This window comes from Mauremys reevesii, linkage group 8, assembly GCF_016161935.1.
Source record: "Mauremys reevesii isolate NIE-2019 linkage group 8, ASM1616193v1, whole genome shotgun sequence".
NCBI classification, from domain to species: Eukaryota; Metazoa; Chordata; order Testudines; family Geoemydidae; genus Mauremys; species Mauremys reevesii.
In genome coordinates this window covers 97,388,571-97,411,242 of record NC_052630.1, presented here as the reverse complement: position 1 = coordinate 97,411,242, position 22,672 = coordinate 97,388,571, and the positions used below count along the sequence as shown (strand labels likewise).

The following is a 22,672-nucleotide window of genomic DNA, read 5'->3' as shown; positions in this document are numbered from 1 at the left end:
TTTTCCCTAAATTGTGTGTGGTGAGCAGGATGTGTCATCCGGCAGACCAGGCCGTGCGCGGGTCTGCCCTCCAACCCAGTTACAAACACAAATAGGTAACAGTATTAAAATAGCACCTACAGTTCTCAGCCAACACCGGGACGGTAGGCATTGTACGCATACACAATGAAAACAATCCCCGCCTCAAAGAACTTACACAGTCTAACTAGACTAGACAAACAAAGGGTGGGAGGGGAAACCCAGTCACAGAGACTTGAGTAAGGTCCCGCAGCATGTCAGAGAGAGCCAGTAAAAGTTCAAGTGACTCCTAGATAGCGACCTATCCATTAGACTGCCCTATGTCTGACTAGTACTAGCAATTCAGTGGCCCTACTTACATGACTAAAGCTTACTTGACATGAGTAAGTGCAAGATTAGGCTCCAGCTCCTTTCACAATTCCCCCCTCTCTGACACACACGTTTGGCCTCTTAATTCCCTGCTACAACACAATGGCATGCAGAACAGAGCCTATTCAGCTTTGTTAAATTTAGTGTCATTGGATGGCTTTTTTTGCCTTAGGAAGATGAAGTTGGTAGGGCCGCAGTAAAATATATTTAAAAAATGCTTTGCACTGGGGAGGAGAAATATATGACATACAATCTCTTCTTAATGCATTGTGCTTACACAACTCATTAGGAGAGCTAAGAGCCCATTTGTGTCTGTAGGCTAGGCTAGACTGTAAAGTTATCTTGTGTAATATTCTAGAAACTCCTATAAACACTAACCTGAACTAATGCCTTAAAAACGCTTTGATCGCAAAGAAAAAATGAATACGACTTCAATTCTGCATATTGAATTTTTTTTTAATGCTGTCATAACTCCAGCTTCCTTTCAGAAAGAGGCTTCTGATAACTAAAACTAAATCTGTAGGATTATGGATAAATTTTGGAATAAAAGGTTAAAATTTTCAACTTCTATTCAGTCCCTTTCATGATCTTGTTAAAGAAATACAGCTTTCTTCATTGCTGCATAATTCAACAAATCTTTGTACTAAAACACCCAGCTATACTTCCTATGAAGTTTGAGCTGCAAAAATGCGCCTATAAATATATAAATACTTATAAAGATAGGGGGCTTGATTCTGCCATCTTTACTCAGTTAATTCACAAGTATTTCCATTGAAGCCAATAGGACTATTTGCATAAAAACCAATTTTAGTAAGACACAGAACAAGAGTCCTATTGGCTATTAAGAATCTGTTGAGATTTCATATATACTTCAAACAGAAACAATAAGTGGAGACTGTCAAAACATTCTTATTCCATTTTGTTATATTTTTAACAAAATAATCTGCTCTTATTACAAGGGGCCAAATTCATCCCTTGTATAACCTCACAGAAGTCATTTACACCAAGGATGAGTTTGGCCAATTGCTTTATGGACTTTTTACTGAGTTTTTCATTTAAAGAGAGAGATTACTTTTTTTGGGGGGAGGGGGAAAGAGAGGGAGGGGAGGACTGAGAGGTAACATATCCCAATCAAAACACTGTAATTAAATATTCCCTAATGCAAACTGCCCTTCTTACATATTGAAAAGGCCATACAAGTAGGGAGACATTTAATACTAAAGTTCTAATGTTTGCTTGTTGAAAGTCAGCCTGTCTAGCTAATATGACTAGATATTTATATTGTGTACCTCACCATCATAGCTGAGTGCCTTACAGAACTACAGAAATCCTCATGTGTGGTCTACACACATCTGAGTTCTATCTCTCCCAGAAACTAGCACAAAAGAGAACATCCTAGAAATTCTCTTACCACTTCTCTCCCCATTCCAAGAACATGCAGAGCTGTGTAGTGGTGTTTTATAAGAATGCTATAGAAAAGAGGTAGGTCTTACATTTTGTCCTTAAGGTGGTCAATTTTGTGGTCATCTTCAGTTCTGACCGTGGAACTCCTTTGCACAATCATAGCCAGTAGCCAACAAAAAACAAACAAACTCCTGTTCTCAATAGTCACCCTTGTCTTTGGCTGCTATGATCCTCAGAGACAAAGGAACCCTCATAGACATGAAGGTGAAGGAGGAGGTAGTCTTTAAGATAGATAGCGAAGGCTCAGCCCAACAAAGCTCTGAATATCAAGACAAAGATATTAAACTTGATTCAATATTTGACTGGTAACCAGTGTAGTGACTGGAACAATGGACTGATGAGGTGTTCATGAACATTCCTCTACTTGTTGGAGTTTTGTTAGTGTCTCTGGCTTCATTCCCATGTGCAGTGTACTGCAGACATCAAACCTGGAAATCACAGATGCAATGATCAGGTCTGCAGCTGATAGAACAGGGAATGATCTCTTGGCCAGACAAAGGTAAATGGAATAAGTTGTTTTCTTACTGCTATTCCTAAAGGTAATAATTGGAGCTATACCAATCTCCTAGAACTGGAAGGGACCTTGAAAGATCATCAAGTCCAGACCCCTGCCTTTACTAGCAGGACCAATTTTTCTTTTGTCCCAGATCCCTAAGTGGCCTCCTCAAGGATTGAACTCACAACCCTGGGTTTAACAGGCCAATACTCAAACCACTGAGCTATCATAAATCTGAGGTAAGCCTGTAAAACTCCTGGTCAGTAGTCAGAAATGCTGCAGAGAGCTCCAGAAGGATGAAGATGGATGTTAGGCAGACCGACAGAAGGACAAAGAAGCAGTGCTCTTATTTGGATATTATATACCGGTAGCCCCAATCGGGAATGCTAGGAAAGCATGACCCAACTAGGGCATCAACAGCCGCAACTCACCTTCCCATCTTCTGACTGTTGATGAAGGACTGTGTTTTCAGCCTTGTACAATCAATCTCAAGGAGCCATAACCACTCATGTCAAAGGTTGAGGCATGCCAGAGCAGGACACCTTTTGGAACCAATCACAGCCCCATGATTTATTGAGGTAACCCTACTAGGTGGCTTGCATAAACCACTGAACTTCAATGAGACTACTCAAATTCTTAATTAAGTGTATGCTTCAGTGGTTTGCTGAATCAGGGCTTTAATCCTCTAGTATCTTAGAACATACAGCATATCATGTAAAGGGCTACATTCATTACACCATATTCACTAGCCCTACCCACAATTGTAATAAAAAAGATCCATCTTTAGGAGATCATATGTATATCACTGTGCTTTTTTCAAGTAGTATTTAAGCTTGATCTGGAAGAGTGAATTATAGTGAATGAGGCATTAAGACAATATGGAACTTTGTTTATACCCATATCATACAGACAATTTCACTTCCCATAGAAGAAACAATTGTTTGTGACAGACCAGGTGCATTTAGTTACATTTCTTAATAAGATATTCATGTCACCACAAACACCTCAGATTCAGACACTTTAGAGTGCATTAGTGAAACCTTTGGAAATTTTCCATCCTTTCCCTCCCTCATCCTCTAGTTCCAGTGCAACAAGTAGTAAAGTTTGACCCCCTTGTATATATTATGGGGGGTGGGGGGAAAGCCAGCAACAGGTTGAATAACCTGTACAAGTAAACAGCAGGCAAAGTATTTTCCATCAATTGCGTTGTGCAGACAGACTGGAAAACAAGAAGCTAGTGAGCCTTCACAAAAGGGCTTTATTTCACCACCTTCCTCAATTGTGTCAGTACCATAGATCCAAAAAGAGTAGGCATTCAGTGGTAGAGAAGAGTGGCAATTAAAATGAAACAAATTACCTCCAGTTTGTCTACTGAGGGGGACCTACAGCTGAGAAGAAAGCTGAGGAGATATGAGAGATTGACAGGATTGCTCCGTCCTGCCAGTGGTTTGCTGCCAACTGAACCAGATCCTTGACAGAAAATAACACATCAAACTTAATTCTGCATGCTGATCCTGAAGTCAGATGTACAGAGGATACTCTACAGAACTGAAGCTTTTACTCAGGGTGTTGACTATAGTGTCAGATAGGAATTTTTCCACCCATTTACATTTTGCAAAGATCGCTGGTTTGCATACGCCTAAATCCCTAAACACGGATCTTTGTGTTTATTCACTTTTCTTTAGATTTATAGTTACTGCACTGAAATGTAGCTTTTTTTTAAACAGTAAAAGAAAGGAAATAAGGAAGGGAATAGGGTCCTGGCTGAGATCATGGCCAGGAATCATGTAAGGCAGCCTGTACTTGAAGGCTCCTTAACTTTTCAAATGTGTTTTCACCTTAATTTCTTAAAGGGGCTTAAGAGTGGTAGATCGTTCATAAAAATGTAATACTTGAGCTTATTTTGTTCCACTAACACAATCTGGCCCTAAAGCCAGTTTAATTGGTCCAGTGAGGATCATCCCGAAGTATAGGCAATCCTATGGTGGCTGAGACAAAAGGAGTCATGCCCAGAGGAAAGAGTTGCTGGGACTCCTTTGTGCTGTGCTGATACTTGACTGCATTTTCAGTGACTGCTGCAGAGCTTGGGTCATCACACACGTCTCAGCACTTGAGATGGGTAGTTATAGCATCGAGAGATTGATTGCTCTAACCCTGTGTGCCTATTGCCAAAATCCCTTGGTAACATTGCAACTTGCAGCCAGCATCAACATCATAGTTTGTTAGCTGCTTCAAGGATGGAGTTCGTTCTGACACTTCTTCCCATTATATGTAGGGTGACCATATTTCCCTATGCTGAATACAGGACACCTGGTAAAATTACTCATATTCAAGCGAGTTCAATGGCAATCGATCAGAACTATGCAGTACAAACGTTCAAATTAACATCAACTTGCCTGAGCCCCACTTATAAAGAAGACAACTACTCAGTATTTCTTTTTATGTACCTTCTTATTTTTAAGGTTCACACATGGTGGGGTAACATCTCCCTGTGTGCGTGGATGTAGGTGACACACACTCACGTACACCTCTCGCTCAGGGGTGCGTGTGTGTGACCGACTGACCTGGCCCTCCCTGCCCGGTGCTCTCCATCCCCCATGCCTGGCTGGGTCCCTAGGACCGACCCTCCTGTCCTGGTACCTGGTGCCACGACTTCCCAAGGCAACACATGGGGGAAGGCATGCAGGGAAACATGCCCCCCTCCACCCCCGATTTCTGCCAGAGTTCGCATCAGAATGTGGTCAGCAGCAGCTTTTCAGCACTGTGTGGGAGGGAAGGAAGGGAGCTGCTTCCAGCCACAGGGGAGGGGGAGGAGGAGGAGGAAGGGATGACCTGGCCCGTGTCTTTGAAGAGCTCATCTCTCCTTCCCCCTCCCCACATATGGCTGGAAGCAGCTTGTCCCGTCCTGCCCACACAGCATCGAAAGGCAGCTAACACCTCCAGGCTGCTGCTGGCCACTGACATGACCCAGCTGCCTCCTGTCCCCTGGCTACAGCATGGGCAGGGAGGGGCTAATCCCTCAGGATGCATTGTGCACCAGGGCCCAGGGAACCTGACTGCAGGGCAGAGGTGAAAGTAAGCCGGTCTGGTCCGGCGTACCGGCAAGAGCCAGTACGCCATGCCGGACTGCACCGGCTTCCACGGCGGGGATTGAAAGGGCTCTGGGCTGCCCGCGACTGCAGGCAGCCCAGAGCCCTTTGAATCCCTGCCGCGGCTCCGGCGGCCAGGCTGGGGCCAGGATTTAAAGGGCTCGGGGATCCCCTCAGTGGCAGGAGCTCCAGGCCCTTTAAATCCTGGCACCAGTGCAGCAAAACTCGGGGTTGCCCCCCCAAGGGGTTCCCAGCCACCTCTTCAGCTGGGAGTCCCTGGTTGATTTAAAGGCCCTGGGTCTCCCAGCCACAGCTGGTGCCCCAGGGCCTTTAAATCTTAAGAGGCCACGCCCCTTCTGGATGAGGCCACGCCCCCCAGGACTCCGGCAGTACCGGTAAATTACTTTCACCCCTGCTGCAGGGGTTTCAGCAAACCCAGCCAGAGAAGTGGCTCAGCAGGGGAGAGTGCCTAGGGGATGGGGCAGCCCCATGCTCCTGGGGGGAAGGACTCAGGGTGGGTGGGGAGTGGGTGAAGAGGGTGCTAGGCCCCTGCCTGGGGGCTGCTGTGGAGCCTGCAGGGTCGGGGAGTGAATAGGCTGGAAATCGCTCCCCCCTACTCCAGAGCTTGGCTGAGGGGTGGAGAGGCTTCCCTGTGCCAGCGCTGTGTGGGGCTTTGGCACAGGCAGAGCTCGGCTCCTCCTGGCCAGCGCCCCGGGCCGGAGGGTCTTGGGCTTTCCCGGGGTGCTAGCCTGGCCAGAGGCAGTGGGGCAAGGAAGAAGCCTGCTGGCCAGGCTGTTGGTGAGTTGAGCACGCCAACCACGGGCTGATTCTCCACACAGTGCTGGGAACGGGACGCGCCCTGACCGGGGGGGATATGGAGGAGCAGTGGGGATGGGGGTGGTGAAGGGGCAAAGCAGGAAGAGGACAGCGAGGGGGGAGCAGGCAAATTGCTAATGGGGGGGGGCAGCAGAGGCAACATGTAACCAGCCACCACCTGGCTCTCAACGCACTCACCAGCCACCGCAGCTGTATCGGGGGACAGGCCTCCGCTGGCTGCGCTGATGGACCAGCAGGGGAGCACCCCACCTCCATTGTTGGCCACTGGACCATCCCACTCACTGCTGGTGGGCAGGCAGCTGGCGAGCAGCAGGAGTGGACCTGCCTGTACTGATGATGGGGGAGGGGAGAGGAGACAGAAAATACAGGACAATTGGTCTATTTTTACAGGGATTTGGAGCAATCAAATTTTTGAATTGCTCCGCTCCAGCTCCAGACAAAAACCTACTGGTCCGCGCTCCAGCTCTGGGCTCCGCTCCAAAGCCCTGCATTGTTAACAAAAAGTTGGGACACTTGCAGGAGGGCTTAAATGTGGGACTGTCCCTTTAAAAAAATGGACATCTGGTCACCCTAATTATATGTGTATTCCTAAGTCTTCCATCTGTTCCCTGAACATTCTGATAATTCATTCTTGTTCCTTTTTTGTTTTTATAAAGATACCTTCAGAATACCTACCATTCAATGTGTTTGCTCTTTTCATCCATTTCCCTACCTTGCTAGCCCTGCGCTGCAAGGCCTAATCTAGATCAGTCATCCCAAACCTACACTGATCTAGTGAGGACTTTGACATTTTAAGGAAGAGCAGTCTTTTCCCCAGAACCCGCCTCTGGTTAAGGAGAAATCTTACATTATCAAGTGTCTTATCTAGAAAGCACCTGACACAGGGTCACTACTCCCTGCTGTGGCGCCTCCTCGTGGCCTATCTGGGGATTAGCTCACAACCAGTCTGATGCCCTTCCTTCAGTTTCTTGTCTCATACCCTTTTTGGAGACAGGCTGCTCCCTGTCATCACTCTGGGTGCTCCCTCTTTGTGGCATGGCCACCTGGCCAAGTCACTATAGTTTTCCTCTTCTAGGATAGTACAAAAGTCTTACAGGACTGACTGTCTCAGGCAGGCTTCTGCTCCACTGCCTAGTCTGTGTCACTCTTCCAGTAGGTGGTAGGGAAATAGACTTGCCAAATACTCTGGGTTTGAGCCCAGGGACCCCATGCCCAGCAGAGCCAGTGCTAGCCCATTGGGGGCCCTAAGCAGGAATAGTTTGGGGCACCTCCCCCATACTAAAAACAGGCAAGTTCTTATAAAAAGTGAATGGAGCCTCCCCCCCACCCTTGAGCTGCTCAGGACCCTAAGCAATTACTTCATCTGCTTATGCCCAGTGCTCGCTCTGAGGCCCAGCAACCATGGGCTGCTCAAGCTCTGACCTTGCTGCCGTTTCCCTGGGCTCCTTCCTATCTTCTGGCCCCTCTCTGGGTTATCATGACCTTCCTCGGCTCCTTGCAGCTATTTCACCCCCTCTCGGGTTCTTGGCAGAATCTCAGGGTTTATTCCTGCTAGAACTCCCTCCGTTCTCTTGCAAACTCTCCTCCTCTCTAAGGAGTGACTACAGAGATTCTCCCTATGTCCCTCTTACTCCCAACTTCTTCTCTTTATGCCTATTCTGGCTCCTTCCCCAGTCAGGCTTCATGAGCCATTCGATTTTATCAGCCCTGTCAGCTTGCTCTTTCCCACCCTCACTCACTTTCCCTGGGCTGGAGCAAGGGGTTGAAGTGTGGGAGGGTCTGAGGGCTCCAGCTGGTGATGCAGGCTCTGGGGTGGGGCCAGAAATGAGGGGTTCAGGGTGTGGGAGAGGGCTCCAGGCTGGGGTAGGGGTTTGGGGTGCAGGAGGGGATTCTGACCTGGGGCAGGAGGTGGTTTGGGTGTAGGCTCTGGGTGGGAGTTTAGGTGTGGGAGAGGGTTCCAACCTGGGGCAGAGGTGCAGATAAGGGTATGAGCTCTGTGAGGGAGTTAGGGTGCAGGAAGGGGTTCTGACCTGGGGCAGGGGATTGGGGTGTGGGCTCTGGAGGGGCAGTGCTTACCTGAGGCAGCTCCCGGTTGGCTGTGCAGAGGGGCTAAGTCAGGCTCCCTGCCTGCCCTGGCTCAGCAATCCTCCCGGAAGTGGCTGGTATGTCCGGCCACTAGGCAGAGGTGCGGCCAGGCATCTCTGCACTGTGCCTGCAGGTGCCACCCCCACAGCTCCAATTGGCCACGGTTCCTGACCAATGGGAGCTGAGGAGCTGGCCCTGAGGGCAGGGGTAGCGCATGGAGCGTCCCTGATCACCCCTGCATCTAGGGGCTGCAGGGACATGCTGGGCTGCCGACCACACTTTTAATAGCCCCATCAGCAGTGCTGACCAGAGCTGCCAGGGTCCCTTTTTGACAGGGGCATTGCCAGATGCCTGGCAACCCTAACCATTAATAGGCCTTTATACACCCATGTTTGCCAAATCCTGTGCCTTAGGAGATATAAACTGATCAATCATCAATGCCTCAGGTACTTGAGTGACTGTTGGTCTGTCCAGTATGAGCACTGAGGTTCCATATGGACCAGATCACAGTTAGCTCCAGAACTGAGAAGGCTCTCACTTGTGGAACTCACTCCCTGAACTTCCACCTGAATCCCTCAGTGGCTGTCTCCAGGAATTAGTGCAACACCTGTCTATTTGGGTCAGCTCATCACTGACTCTTTGTCAATAACTCTTTATTTGGTTTATTTTTACTTTTTTTTTTAAGCCGGAATAGCTAGTAGCTGGCTCAGTTTGTGCCAGTTTTATTAGTTCATAGTTTAATGACATGTGATAGGACTCAAGCCTGAAAGATGCTGAGTACTCTCACCCTGATTGATTAAAGCACTTAAGCATATGCTTATCTTTAAGCATATGCTAGGGGAAAAAAAGGTGCACTAGTTTTGGATAAATGTTGCAGCAGTGAGCTGCCATAGATGACGTATGTGTGCCCACAAGATGAATAGTGCAGCCTCCCCACTTTTCTCTCTAGCCCACCTCAGCTGCCCTGACCGGCCAGAGACTGGCACTGGTGCTGCCGCGGGTGTTCTGTTAGAGCTTGTATACATCTAAAGAACCTAAATAAATGTAAAACAAAATATCACATAATAGGAAGCTAAAAAAAATATGAATGTAGTTACTCCTCAGCATTCTAAATCATTATCAAGTTTTTCCCTTATCCATCTTTTCATGAGAGAGAAATATGGGGTTTTAAAAACAATCACAGGATGATCAATTCTTCATTTTGGACGCATGTTTTCACCCAAACAACCTGAAACTAACAAAACTGTTCAATTGCTCAAACAAACTGATTAGTAAGAATTTTGCTTTAGATTCCAAAATTGGAGCTCCCTCTTGTGGGAATAGTAAAACTTTAACACATTTTCACATCAATGTGAAATTATGTTAGAGTTAGTGCTTTATTACTGGGACAGGTAATCTAAATAGACTTTCCAGATGTTTCACTCATTCACACTAAAACAATTTGAAAATACCATGCAAAATAGATGGAAAATACCTGTTGCTTTTGGATATCAGAGCCATAGAAGTTGCATTTTTTAAGTGTTTTGTTCAGTCTAGTTTTAAATGTCCAAAGTAAAGGGCCCCCCATGATTTCCTCAGGAGACTAGTTCATATCCTAATGCTACCATACATCTTGTAATGAATTTTTCCCCCCTCAACATTCATCCTAATTTTTCCCTTTAATAATTTCATCCTATTCATTTTTAGTCATAGCCTCTTGTATCACTTTAAAAAACAGTGACACTTCTGGGTGTTTATAATTCCACACAGGGGCCAGATTATGATACCCTTACTCATACTGAGAGCAGAGCATTCCAAGTGCAGTCTCACTAGAACTGTATAGAGTGGGACTCAGCTGATGGAAATTGGGATAATTCTTTCAAAATTTAAAATTATCTAAAATTGGTGGCAGTCTGAAAATGGAAGCTGAATAGACTCCCCTCCCATCAAATGGCATTTAGTGGGCTGGGCTCATGCCTTCCCTCTCCCACTGAGCAGCCCATTGGTGGCCAGGGCTCTGTTTCACACACTCAACCACAATTAGAAGGAGTGAGGCAGTCAGTGACAGTTGGTGCCAGTTTCCTGCCTCCAGGGAGCCTCTGCATGACAGGTGGTGAGAGATTCTAGCCCCCGGCCTAGGGCAGCCTATGGTGCTGCTGGCACCTCCATACAGATACATAAGAATGGCCATTCTGGGTCAGGCCAAAGGTCCATCTAGCCCAGTATCCTGTCTTCCAACAGTGGCCAGTGCCAGGTGCCCCAGGGGGAATGAACAGAACAGATAATCCTCAAATGATCCATCCCCTATTGCCCATTCCCAGCTTCTGGCAAACAGAGGCTAGGGATACCATCCCTGCCCATCCTGACTAATAGGTCCATCAATGGCTATCCTCCATGATATTATTGATTTTTTTGGAATCCTGTTATAGTCTTGATCTTCACAACATCCCCTGGCAAGGAGTTGCACAGGTTGACTGTGTGGGGTCAGTCACACAGGCCTCCGCTTCCTAGAGAGGTGCTTCTGCCTCAAATGCTCAGCTCTGCCCAAACAACAATAGTTACCTGTCTGCAGTGCACATACTTCATAGCCTTTACCTCACCTCCCTGTCCCTGGGATTGACTTTTACCGCAGATACCCTTCTCCTTCACATTGGGCTTCATTTAATTGTACCTGTCCCATGGCTATCATTGTATTCCTGAGTACTTATTTTGCTTTGGAATGCACAAATTATTCCAAAATAAGAGTTTATTCTAGAATAGTGTTCCCATGGGGAGCTACTGTGGCATTCCAGTCGATGTCCCCTGCATAGACAAATCCTTAGCTATTTCAAAACATAGAATTTCAAAAGCTGAAATTCACATTCCATTTTAATTGCCTGCAAAATTTGCACTAAAGTGTTTTCATTATTATTTCCAATGAGAACCAAAAAGCTGGTAAACATTCTGATTTATATGAATATTCTTCTGAAAGTAAAAATAAAAAGCTGGTAACATTGAAAAAGTGAGGGTGAGGAACGTTACTTTGAGGATGTGACTTATGATAGCGCAGAAAAAAAATCTTAAATTTTTAAACTAGAAATTGAAAAAAGCTTTATATTGGTCAGAGATGTTCACTATAAATTCAGATGAAAACTGATTTCAGTATTTGTGTTTTTACTGTATTTTCCACCACAATAGTAACACTTGTAAAACAATAAATGCTACATTACAGCATAGCAAGACTAGTAAATATTCAGTGGATAAAAGTTATTTACAAAATGCCATTATGGTTTCTTTTGGAGAAGTAATGCAACATTTTTAAAATATGCCTCATGGATTACCTATAGAATATTGTGATGGTGAACAAATCTAGGAGCACTAAAGATGGAATATGTACATTGAATTACCTACGTTCACAAAACCATTCTGGGCCAAAGTCTGCTTTCATACCCATCTGTAATGGTGTATACAAACCCCATACTGCGCAACACAGGTTAGTGAGTTAATGTGGGCTCAGGTGACACTGCCCCCCTGTGAAAGATGTCAGGCTTTGAGGGAGGAGCTTAAGAACACAGCTCAGTGGGTGACAGACTAGGGAGGAGAACAGGTTTTCACTCCTCAGCTTTTGGAGAGAGGGCTGACTGAAAGCAGGAGCACCTCAGGTGCCTGCTGCCCAATGGCCACTTCCCTGAAGGAAATGAGGGGAAAATGCTGACTCATTTGAGAGGGGACCATTCCCCCGTATTACCTGGGAATGCAGCTTAGTGCTATAGCATGACGACTGCCCTCTGAAGAAAGAGAGCTTTAGTACAACTTTGGGGTCATTCACTTGTGTGAATTCCCCTTGTTTCCTGTTTGCTGACTATCCTGGAAGTGGAGAGTCTTTAAAATGACCCAGCCAGAGGACCAAGAAGAGGCAGACTGCCATAGTGACTGTTGGCCGGAGGTACCTGAAGGGGGAGAGCTGCTATGCTATGCCTGGTCACCGGGAGGTGCTATTAGTGAGTCAGCCTCTTTACACCACTTCAGAGCTCTCTGAAATATAAACTAACTTATCAAACATTTAAGATGGTGACAGCAGCCTAGAAACTCTACCCTACATTACAAATGTGCAGTGATATTCAAAAGGAAGGGCACAGTCTTTGACTACATCATGTCATCTCCATTCTGAAAAAAACACTGAATGGACTAGAGAGGTTTCTGCTGTTTAGTGAGTTTGTCTATAGGCTGGAAGAATACTGGTAGAGAACAGTGCTGAGCTTCAGTTCCATATATTTTTTACAGTTTTAGTGGGGTTGGTATTGTACAAAAATGGCCATTTTAGCAAAAAGCATAATTTAGATATGCTATTATCTGAACTAGGTCATAGATCTTGGGCCAGTATGGTGAATGTAAGTTACAGTTGACAATGGAAATATTAATTTATGCTCAACCCTCAGATATGTTGCTAGTAGGGAACTGTCTAGTTCTGCCTTTTTTTTAAACTCCATCTTTGAGTGATCTCAGATTAAAACAACAACAACAAACCTTAAAACTCAAGTATCAAGATTTGAGACATTCCTAGAGGATAGTTCTAGAAAAAAGTTCTATAAACAACTAATGCCTGAAATCATTACTGTGCATGTGTGTTTCAGAGCTCACGTAGGAAGCATATTTTGACCCTCTGAATATTGGAATCAGAAGGTTTCATGTCAGACAACAAGAACTGTACCAGTAATTTGCAGGTGATCGCACCCCGGCTGTGCCAATAAGTATGTCCTGTTTCTATTATTCTCCTCTGAGTGTTCTGATACCTTAACCTGTCTCTGGAAAAATCAGGCAGCAGAGATACGAAATGAGCCACAACTTAAAAAGTTAAGTCTGTCAGGCTGTTATCAAAGCAGCACCTATAGGCCCTAATTACAGATCAGGCCCTCATTGTGTTAGGTGCTGTATGAAAATATTACAAAAAAAAGATGCCCGCTCTCCCTCCCCCAAGAGATTTTTCTGAGGTACACTTCACTTTGCTGTAGCACCATGAACTTGTTGAAATTTGCATCAGCTCACATACTTGTTTACAAACAGATGGTTGCCTTTTTTGCTTAAATTGTTTGCAATTGTAGCAGTGTTGGTTGGTTCCAAGATATCAGAGACAAGTCTCGAAAGCTTGTCTCTTCCCAACAGAAGGTGGCAAATAAAAGATGTTTCCTCACCCACATTGTTCCATTTTTTTTTAAACTTAAAAGTCAAATGAGTTCTGTCATTAACAGCAAATCTAGGGGGGGGAGAACCCCACAACAGTTACAATAGCCCAGTTTGTGAAATTTAGCACATTGGAGAACTTTCACAAAACCCTCTGTGCCACACATCCCCTGCAGAGGTCCCTAACCTCCATATAGATTATCTGTATACCAGAGATGGAATCTATTTGCTTCCAAATAAGCTAACAAAAAGGATAGTATGCAGATGAAGAAAGGATACGTCTGAATTTTCTTTGGTACATAGAAATACACTTTACAGTTTAAATACATTTTACTAATGCAGATTTCACAAGAAGTCAATGACAGTAATGTGTCTTTATACAGTTTGTTATGTGTTTGTTCCACACCTGACACAATGGGGCTGGGTTTTCTAGATGCCATGGCAATACCAGTAGTAATAAATACAAACTGTTCCACCCTGGCATAATGCTAGCTGAGAATGTGATGTTTAAGATTATTGAATGACAAAATGTTTCACATCTATGGTTAGTGTTCTACAACTGCTATTTTCTTTGAATTAAAATATAAGGCCTACAATACAGGAGTGTGGTTTACTGTGACAGGGTGCTGTACTCACCATAGGATGGCACGACCTCCTGGTCATTCTAGGGATTAGCTCTGCCAGGCCAACTATCTGTTTCTCACTGTGCTGCCCCTCTGTCGCTCCAGATTCCTCTTTGTGACTCAGCCCACCAGCCAGGTCACTGAGCAGGTTCCCCTTTCGGGGGAGGGGAGGAAAGGAGAAGAGGGACTTTCAGAGTCTCTTTTCACAAGCAGCATCAGGCAGTCCTCACACCCGCCGCCCTTGTTATGTCACTCCGACAGTCTTTGTATCCACTGCCCTTAGCAGTGCCCCTTTTCAGTGGTTGCTAGGGTAACCTAGGTCTACCCACTATGCTGGGTTCCAGTCCAGAGCCCTGTAGTGAACACTCAAGGTCTGCATCTACACTACCTTACTGCTCTCACCCCAGACTCCTTCCTTCCAGACTCCTCCTCCCTTACCTCAGAGAGGAGAACTACTGGCTTCTCTTTGTTGCCAGCCTCCTGGCTTTATAGAAACCACACCAGTTCCCTCACAGGTGAGCTTCCCTCTAATTAGGTCCTGCCACACAACCTAAATCTCCCCCATGTACAGCCTAATTGGCTGATTGGGCCCATTTGACCTAATTCAGCGCTTGCAGGGCCAGAGTGGGGAGTCCACCCCATCACATTTACACCATGCGTATGTAAGCCACACTGACAGATTTATTATAGGTTTATATTTTAAATATAAAAATTAGTGGCAATTATTGTCGTGTTCCAGCAAACCAATAACTGTGTGGAGCTTGCTGGTTGTCATGGTAGAGATTTCATGGAGACTGAAGCTCTTGTGTACATAGCCTTAGAAATGGGACAGTAAAAACTGCAGAAACTTTCTCTAGGAGGTTATGTTGAAAGTTTAGTGATATGAACAGAAATGACTGGTTTTGGGTCTTGGTGGCTAAAAAGTATTGGAAACTAACTAGATACAGCTGAATTTAATTCAGGTAGCTGATTCATCACATGTGATCAGCGAGCTCAGCTTTTCCCCAAACTTTTTAATGCAGGGGGTGGAGGGATGACTCATTAGAGTGCTGAGGTTCTCATTTTTATTTTTTTCCCAAGTGAACATTGCCAATTATTTTTACGTACTCTGATTTTTCTCTAATCAAAAGAACCACTTTGGCAAAAAATTCCCCATTTTACAGTTGTTATTTAGATTGTGATATGTGGTTTCTATATTCTTGCTCAATTTAATTAAGATGACGAATCCACTCCCTTGGATTTTTTTAAATACAAATTGTAACAATTGGAATCTGTTAGATGTTGAATATGAATCTTAGGAAGGAAACAAGGGAATAATTTTGTTGGAGAAAAATTAAAAAATTACTTTGGCAGATCTTTAAAGCCAACATCGCTGACATAAATATGCTTCAATACAGTATGTTATGTTAAATATGGTATTTGATAGTTTGTAATAAACATTTCTGAGATATTCATGAATTACAAACTTACGGCTGTACGAGTTTTTAGCACAGTCCTTTAAAAGTGTGGTTTTCTTAACACACAATTGTGCATTAGTAAATAAAATTATTTTGGAAACTATAAAATAAAGTTAGTAGAAACTGTAGAAGTTGTATCATCTAATGAACAGAAAGATTTTATATATTGCTAATGTTTCCAAAAATGTTTACAATTAAATATAATCTCCGTAGTTGTCTGAGCAATACCCATTTTAAAACAACCAGTCTTTCAGCACTCTCTAGGAGAAGCACAGATCCTAGGACATATTCCCCACACGGCTGATTGATATCTCAGAGAAAACACTTCTGAACTGAGCTCCGAGATATCATGGTAATATTAGCACTTAAATAGTGCTTGAAATCCATAGATACAAAAGTGCTTCATGCAAGTAGGCAGCATTATTATCCTCATCTTACAACTGGGGAAACTCAGGCACACAGCTGGTAAACTTCCCTGAGGTCCTAAGCTTCAGGAAAACTGTGTACCATTCTGCTTCCCTTCTGGAATGTTTCATCCACTTGTTTTAACATGGGGTCCCCAATATGTATTGTCTTCTGCCTTTGAATGGTAGGAGATCTTCCCTTGGGCGTGCTTGAGAATGGCTGTTCAGCTCTCTTCTCAAGTATTTTTCTAGCAGTTCCCTTCATCTAGCTGATTCCTCATAGCCATCTCTCTCTGGCTGCCAAGCTGAGTGCTTCATCTGATATTTCTAGTTGTTCAGGAAGTATCCTGGTTCTCTTTCCTCTGGAGATCACAAACTGCCAGCCATTTTCTATTCTCTCCTGTTGTTCCCTGACTGATTCCTCTTGTGTGATGCTGTTGCAAAAAAACCCAAATATGATTCTGGGATGCATTAACACGTGTGTTGTTATCAAGACATATGAAGTCATTCTTCCACTCTACTCTGCGCTAGTTAGGCCTCAACTGGAATATTGTGTCCAGTTCTGGGCACCACATTTCAAGAAAGATGTGGAGAAATTGGAGCGGGTCCAGAGAAGAGCAACAAGAACGATTAAAGGTCTAGAGAACATGACCTATGAAGGAAGGCTGAAAGAACTGGGTTTCTTTAGTTTGGAAAAGAGAAGACTGAGAGGGGACATGATAGCAGTTTTCAGGTATCTAAAAGGGTGTCATAAGGAGGAGGGAGAAAACATGTTAATCTTAGCCTCTAAGGATAGAACAAGAAGCAATGGCTTAAACTGCAGCAAGGGAGGTTTATGCTGGACATTAGGAAAAACTTCCTAACTGTCAGGGTGGTTAAACACTGGAATAAACTGCCTAGGGAGGTTGTGGATTCCCCATCTCTGGAGATATTTAAGAGTAGGTTAGATAAATGTCTAACAGGGATGGTCTAGACAGTATTTGGTCCTGCCATGAGGTCAGGGGACTGGACTCAATGACCTCTCGAGGTCCCTTCCAGACGCAGAAGCTATGAATTGGTGATGGGGATGCCTAAAATTGGTTGTCTGAGATATCTTTAGTCTCTCTGCCACACAGTAGTGCTTTATTTGCATATATGTGAACAGTTAAGGTGGCATTCAAGAGCATGTAGCATAGTTCCTGGGTTTTGTAAGGACCAATAACATTTGTTGCTGTGCACTGAACTGGCTTCCTCTCGCAGCTTGTCACCTCAGCTCCTAGCACCCTGATGCTACCAAAGGTTAATTGTTCTTCAGGCCTCACACCTTTTCTTCTAACATGGCCGACAACTTACATCTTACACAAAAAGTCTCTTTGTTCAGGTTCAAGTGGTAACATGGCACAATCATTGCAGATCACAATAACTGTTCCCCTCATTACTGAGGGTGAATTATGCACCTAGAAAGAAAGCACCCTCATTCCTGCCCAATGTTCTCTGTTAGCAGCTCCTGTTAGTTGCAAAGTATAACTTCTGAGCAGCAGACTTTTATATCTTGTCTAACTGGTTAGTGCTATGCCCATAGGTTGGCACTAAAACCTCAGTTATTGCCTACATGGGGCAATCAAAGGCTTTTGCATGACAGTTTGAACCATCACAAAAAGTCCAAAGCAGGAGTTATGCAGACAGAGCACCTGTTGATCCATTTTCTGAGCCACTGTGACTGAATCTTTCCAGTGAGGCCTCTAATATTTTAACTTCCATGACAACAGATGCTGTTCCGACCATTCATTTAAAACATTTAAAGACCTGACAATGTTTGTAGCCCATAGTTCCATGAGACTATTGCAAGATTTAAATGTGATCCCATTAGAGAAGGCTTAAGTAAGGAAGGAGTGTAATGATTACTTTCTTTAGCATCTTTTTGGACGTCTTCATGTCTGTAAAACATTAATCACTTATATTTGTCATTGTCCTTGTTCTCACTGGTCAAATTTTCTGATCTTTTCCTTTTCTCTTGATTTATCATATTTAATTGGTTAGTTTTTTTTCTTGAGAACAAATGTTTGACATTTATGACTGTCACTAGAACTGTTATAAACATCAAACCTACTCTGCAAACATCTGGGAAAGGTTATGACAAAACCAAGTTTTTTGATAATCAACAAATCAGTCAAGTCTTTGATACTGGATTGCTGGGTTTAGAATTCATCTTTGTTGTCTTGGATAACAAACCAAAGCATGCATAACTAATAGGTTTGTACCGAGTACACCTGTAGGATTGTTGCAAATATTGATAGAAAGAGGGCAGCTCAGATAACTTGCTTAGGAAGAACTTTTATTATTCCAGAGCCAGAGCTCCCTCTTGTGGAAAAAGTGAAGCTTAAAAAATTCTTCTAGTATCAATTGAAAACTGTGGTGTGGGGTCAGGTGTTTAAATTAGGAAGGTGAATCTCATTCACACAAATCACTGAAAATAAAAGACAACATTTGTGGATACATTATTGCAAAAATTAAATAGTCAGTGCAGTATTGGTGTATACACTGAGCTAACAGTACATGCTTGATATGTGATGATATTTTATAAGAATAAAAGTTTATGGCTGCAAACACTTTTCTCTCTCTTATAGCTGTCTAGATCACAAAGGATAGAACCACCTTAGCTAATGAGGATGAAAGGCAGAAAATAAATCTGTAAGTGACCAATATTGTTGACATTTTAGGGTCTGTTATATTGACAATCAGAAATGATAAATCTACAAGTTTCCTGCTATCCTCTATCAGAGCTTAATAACTTAGGATATGTCTACATAGCACTTTTTTTGGTATAACTTATGTTGCTCAGAGGGTGTGGAAAACACACACAAGCATTGGTGTGGACAACATTGACATACCTACCCACCATTTGTTCGAGATGTTTTAATTATGTCGAGGAGAGTGCTCTCTCCCATCGGCATAGAGCAGCTACACGGGAGATCTTACAGCGACTCAGCTGTATTGGTAAAGCTACGCTGCTGTAAGCTCTGTAGTGCAGACATGGCCTGAGTTCTGTAGCATGTTAAAGAGACAAGGTGGGTGAGGTAATATCTTTTATTGGACCAACTTCTGTTAGTGACAGACAAGTTTTTGAGCCACCCAGAGCTCTTCTTCAGGTCTGGGAAAGAACCCCCAGCGTCACAGCAAAATGCAAGGTGGTACAGGCGCCGACTGCTTCTCTCTCTAGAGGGTGCTCGCCTCCCCCCCCCGGTTCTGTCCCAGGTCCACTCCCACTCCACCCCTTCCTCCAAGCTCTCACCCCTGGTCTGCCTCTTCCTGCCCCCACTCTGCCCCAAGCCCTGCCCCCACTCCATCCCTTCCCCCCAACCCCCACCCCACCTCTTCCTGCCCCCACTCTGCCCCAAGCCCTGCCTTTTCCCACCCCCTCTCCCGAATGCACCCCATCCTTTCTCTTCCCCCTCCCTCCCAGCACCTTTTGCACACTGCTGAACAGCTGCTCTGCGGTATGCAGGGGGCGCTGGGAGGGAGGGGGAGGAGTTGATCAGCAGGGCTGCAGACTGGTGGGAGGCACTGGGGGGAGGGAGGGAGCTTGGCTGCTGGTGGGTGCTAAGCAGGCCTGGAGCACCCATGGAGTCGGCGCCTATGCAAGGTGGAGTAGATTGGTTGGCATAAATAGTTAGCAGATATTGTAAGGGACTTTTCAAGGTAGAGTGACCCATTAACACCTCTGCAGTCGTAGGACAAAAGGAGGGTGTTAGTGGGTTACAGATTGTTGTAATAAACCATAAATCCAGGGTCTCTGTTCAGTCCATGATTTTTGCTCTCTAGCAGAGTAATGGGTCGTCTTTGGAAGTGTTGTGCAGGTTTCCTTTGAGGAAGAGGACTGATAGGTCAGATATGAAGTAATTGCTTTGAGAAAAGTGTTTGCCACAGGTGATAGGGTGGAGCATGTTGTAAGTTTAGATGTTGCAAAGTTATTTCTACTTGAAGAGTTGTCTTCTAATGAACTGAGCTATTGGGGGCATAATAACATACATACATAAAATACGCATGTGTGTGAAGACGTTGTGGGTGACGTCACATGTATCTAACCTTGGGAACACTTAGTACAAGCACGGCCGGCTCCAGGGGTTTTGCCACCCCAAGCAGCCAAAAAACACAACAAAAAACCACGATCGCAATCTGCGACATTTCAGCGCGAGGTCCTTCACTCCGACCGGGAGTGACGGACCCTCCGCCGAATTGCCACCGAATAGCTGGACCTGCCGCCTCTCTCTGGAATGGCCGCCCCAAGCACCTGCTTGCTAAGCTGGTGCCTGGAGCCGGCCCTGAATGCAAGTCTACACTTAAAATGCTGCATCGGTGCAGCTGCGCCGATGTAGCACTTTAATGAGGATGCGCTAAGCCAATGAGAGAGAGCTCTGCCAGTGGCATAGTTAATCCATCTCCCCGAGAGGCAGTAGCTATGTTGATGGGAGAAACTCTCCTGCCGACATAGCAGTGTCATTTAGTAAAATCTGGTGCACTTCTGAAGCACCCTTTCCACTTTAAAGGATTTTTGAGCCCCAGGGATAAATTCTGTCAGGCAGGTATGATTTAGCAATAGGCAAAAAGGGGTTGAGTATCACAGGCACAGCAACCTCAACACATTTTCCTGGAGTTTGGCGGCAAACTCTAGCTCTGCGCAGGGGATGGTCCAGCTACCAACAAAGAATTGCCCCTTAGAAAGATAAAAGCAGATGTTTGAGTAGCCTTATACATGGATTGTCTTGTCCTGCAGCTTCTAATAATTTTGAATTGTAACCTTTGCTCAGTATACCCTGTATTTTACTATGAAGGTAACATGGCACATGGAATCAGCTGCATTAAATATTCCTTTTTCCTACATATATATATATATATAAATGCAAGATTTCACTTAATTAGGTATATATTTTCAATGCAGAAACGACAATTCCTTTGAATTGTCAATTGACAATTCCTGGACAGTTGATTAGAAAATGCTACATAAATGTTATTTGCCAACTGTATGATAACATCTAACTTTTTGGCATTCCAGTGTCTGAGCGAAAATAACTTTTGGCATCTTATTTTAGAGATTAAAATGTAACCACAGATTATAATCTAATGCTACAGAGGGCGTCTTTAAAGCTTCCCAGAGATTTTTCAAACTTCTCTAGTGAACTTGTATTTTTCATACTATGCCTTTCCAGCAGGATTGTTTTGAAGCTGAGCTATGATAGTCAGACAATTACTTTCCAAATGCTTACTGCAGTATGTTGAAAAGTCATACCTACTGAATGCTTGCAGAGGCTGTAATGAAACAGACAGACACGCTAAGTTGACAGCCTCTGACCTGGAGCTGCACTGGTGAATGGAAGACCCATGGTGCTGGACTGGCTCCAGTGACTGCTTCCCTGTTGCAGTGACATTGTTTTTTTGCTAAGTTTTTTTAGGGGCCCTGTTGCCCCCACCCCATGCAATCCCAGCTGATGGAGGTGGCGGCAGTCTGGACACTGTTTTCTCCGGCTGCCCTGACAATTTCGGCATAGGTCTCTTAGGGAGTGCTGTCATCCCCAATGCAGACCTGGATGGTGGAGTGAGTGCATCAGAACCACAGTGTTGGGCCAGCCCTTGGTCTCTCCTTCCCCTGCTGCAGTGACAGTTGGTCCCTTAGTGGCCTGTCACCCAGGAAGCAGTCTTAGGTGGTGTGTTGCAGCCCTAGTGTTGGGGTGTGTTAGATCTATTGTCTGGAATTACATCACATATATTACAGGGTGGCACTCTCTCTGTTTCCTTTGCTGCAAAAAAAAAAAATCTATCTGGAAAACTGTTCCAAAAGAGACCTCAAGTTCATTAGTTTCATGGAAGAAGCAGGGAGCCCAGTTGAATATATGAAGCTACTAGATTGCCAAAAGACCATAAAACTGGGCATTAGCACCAGACAGCTAGTGAGTCCCATCTAATTCTCACTATACAGATTTTAAAACCTCCCTTAAAACCCATGTTGGAAATGGCAAGAGGAAAAAGGCTCTTTAATTTAAGTAATTTAGATTGTAAATTTCCTGGGGCAGGGCTTGTCTTTTTCATTAAAAGGGCACAAAGGATCCCTGATGGGTATCTCTAGAAGCTACTGCAATACAAATAATTCATATGATTTGGGAATGCCCTAAAGTATGCCCATCTGGGATGATATCACTGGACTTAACTGGATAGTTAACCTACATTTGAGGCAGTCATTTGACAATGGAAAACTTAACTGAACGTGCTTTCAGTGCAAGAACCAGTGATTGCCAAAAATGAATCCCAACTCTTTGGAAAAGACATTTCTCACCATAAATCACTGGCACAATTTAGTATTTAAATACATCACCTTTAAAAATTCCTTATACCCTTGGACATATAAGTAACCACATTCAACAACTCTTAACAGAAAATACAAAGCAGTAAAATTCACACCCTGGGCCAGACTTCCCAGTGCAGTGAATCTGCTTTGAACCACAACTGCTGGTGCAATCTAGGTCCAACACCATGTTAAGTGGTCGGGGGAAGATCATTCCAGTGTTGCCACACCCCTCTGTCTCTATGCCACCAGTGTATCCCGCTGCCATTGATGCAAAATAGAGAAGACGGGTGTGGCTGGAGGAAAAGGGGAGTGATTGAAACGCCCTGCATCTTGGGGCTGTTTGCACCTGCCGTAACTAGCCAGGCACAGAGC

The 22,672-nt window shown here is 44.4% G+C and overlaps 1 protein-coding gene and 1 long non-coding RNA gene across 3 annotated transcripts in view; one reads left to right on the top strand and one right to left on the bottom strand.

Annotated features, from left to right (window-relative positions):
* LRP8 (LDL receptor related protein 8) overlaps positions 1 to 14,562 on the bottom strand; it is a 451,875-nt gene extending 437,313 nt beyond the window's left edge. Inside the window, exon 1 of the mRNA XM_039486534.1 lies at positions 14,134 to 14,562. The gene's annotated coding sequence lies outside the window, so the exon portion shown is untranslated. The remainder of the gene's footprint in view (positions 1 to 14,133) is intronic.
* LOC120371078 overlaps positions 14,470 to 22,672 on the top strand; it is a 34,662-nt gene continuing 26,459 nt past the window's right edge. For both annotated transcript variants that reach the window (XR_005584132.1, XR_005584131.1), the window contains exons 1-2: positions 14,470 to 14,635; positions 18,588 to 18,651. This is a non-coding gene — a long non-coding RNA (uncharacterized LOC120371078). The remainder of the gene's footprint in view (positions 14,636 to 18,587; positions 18,652 to 22,672) is intronic.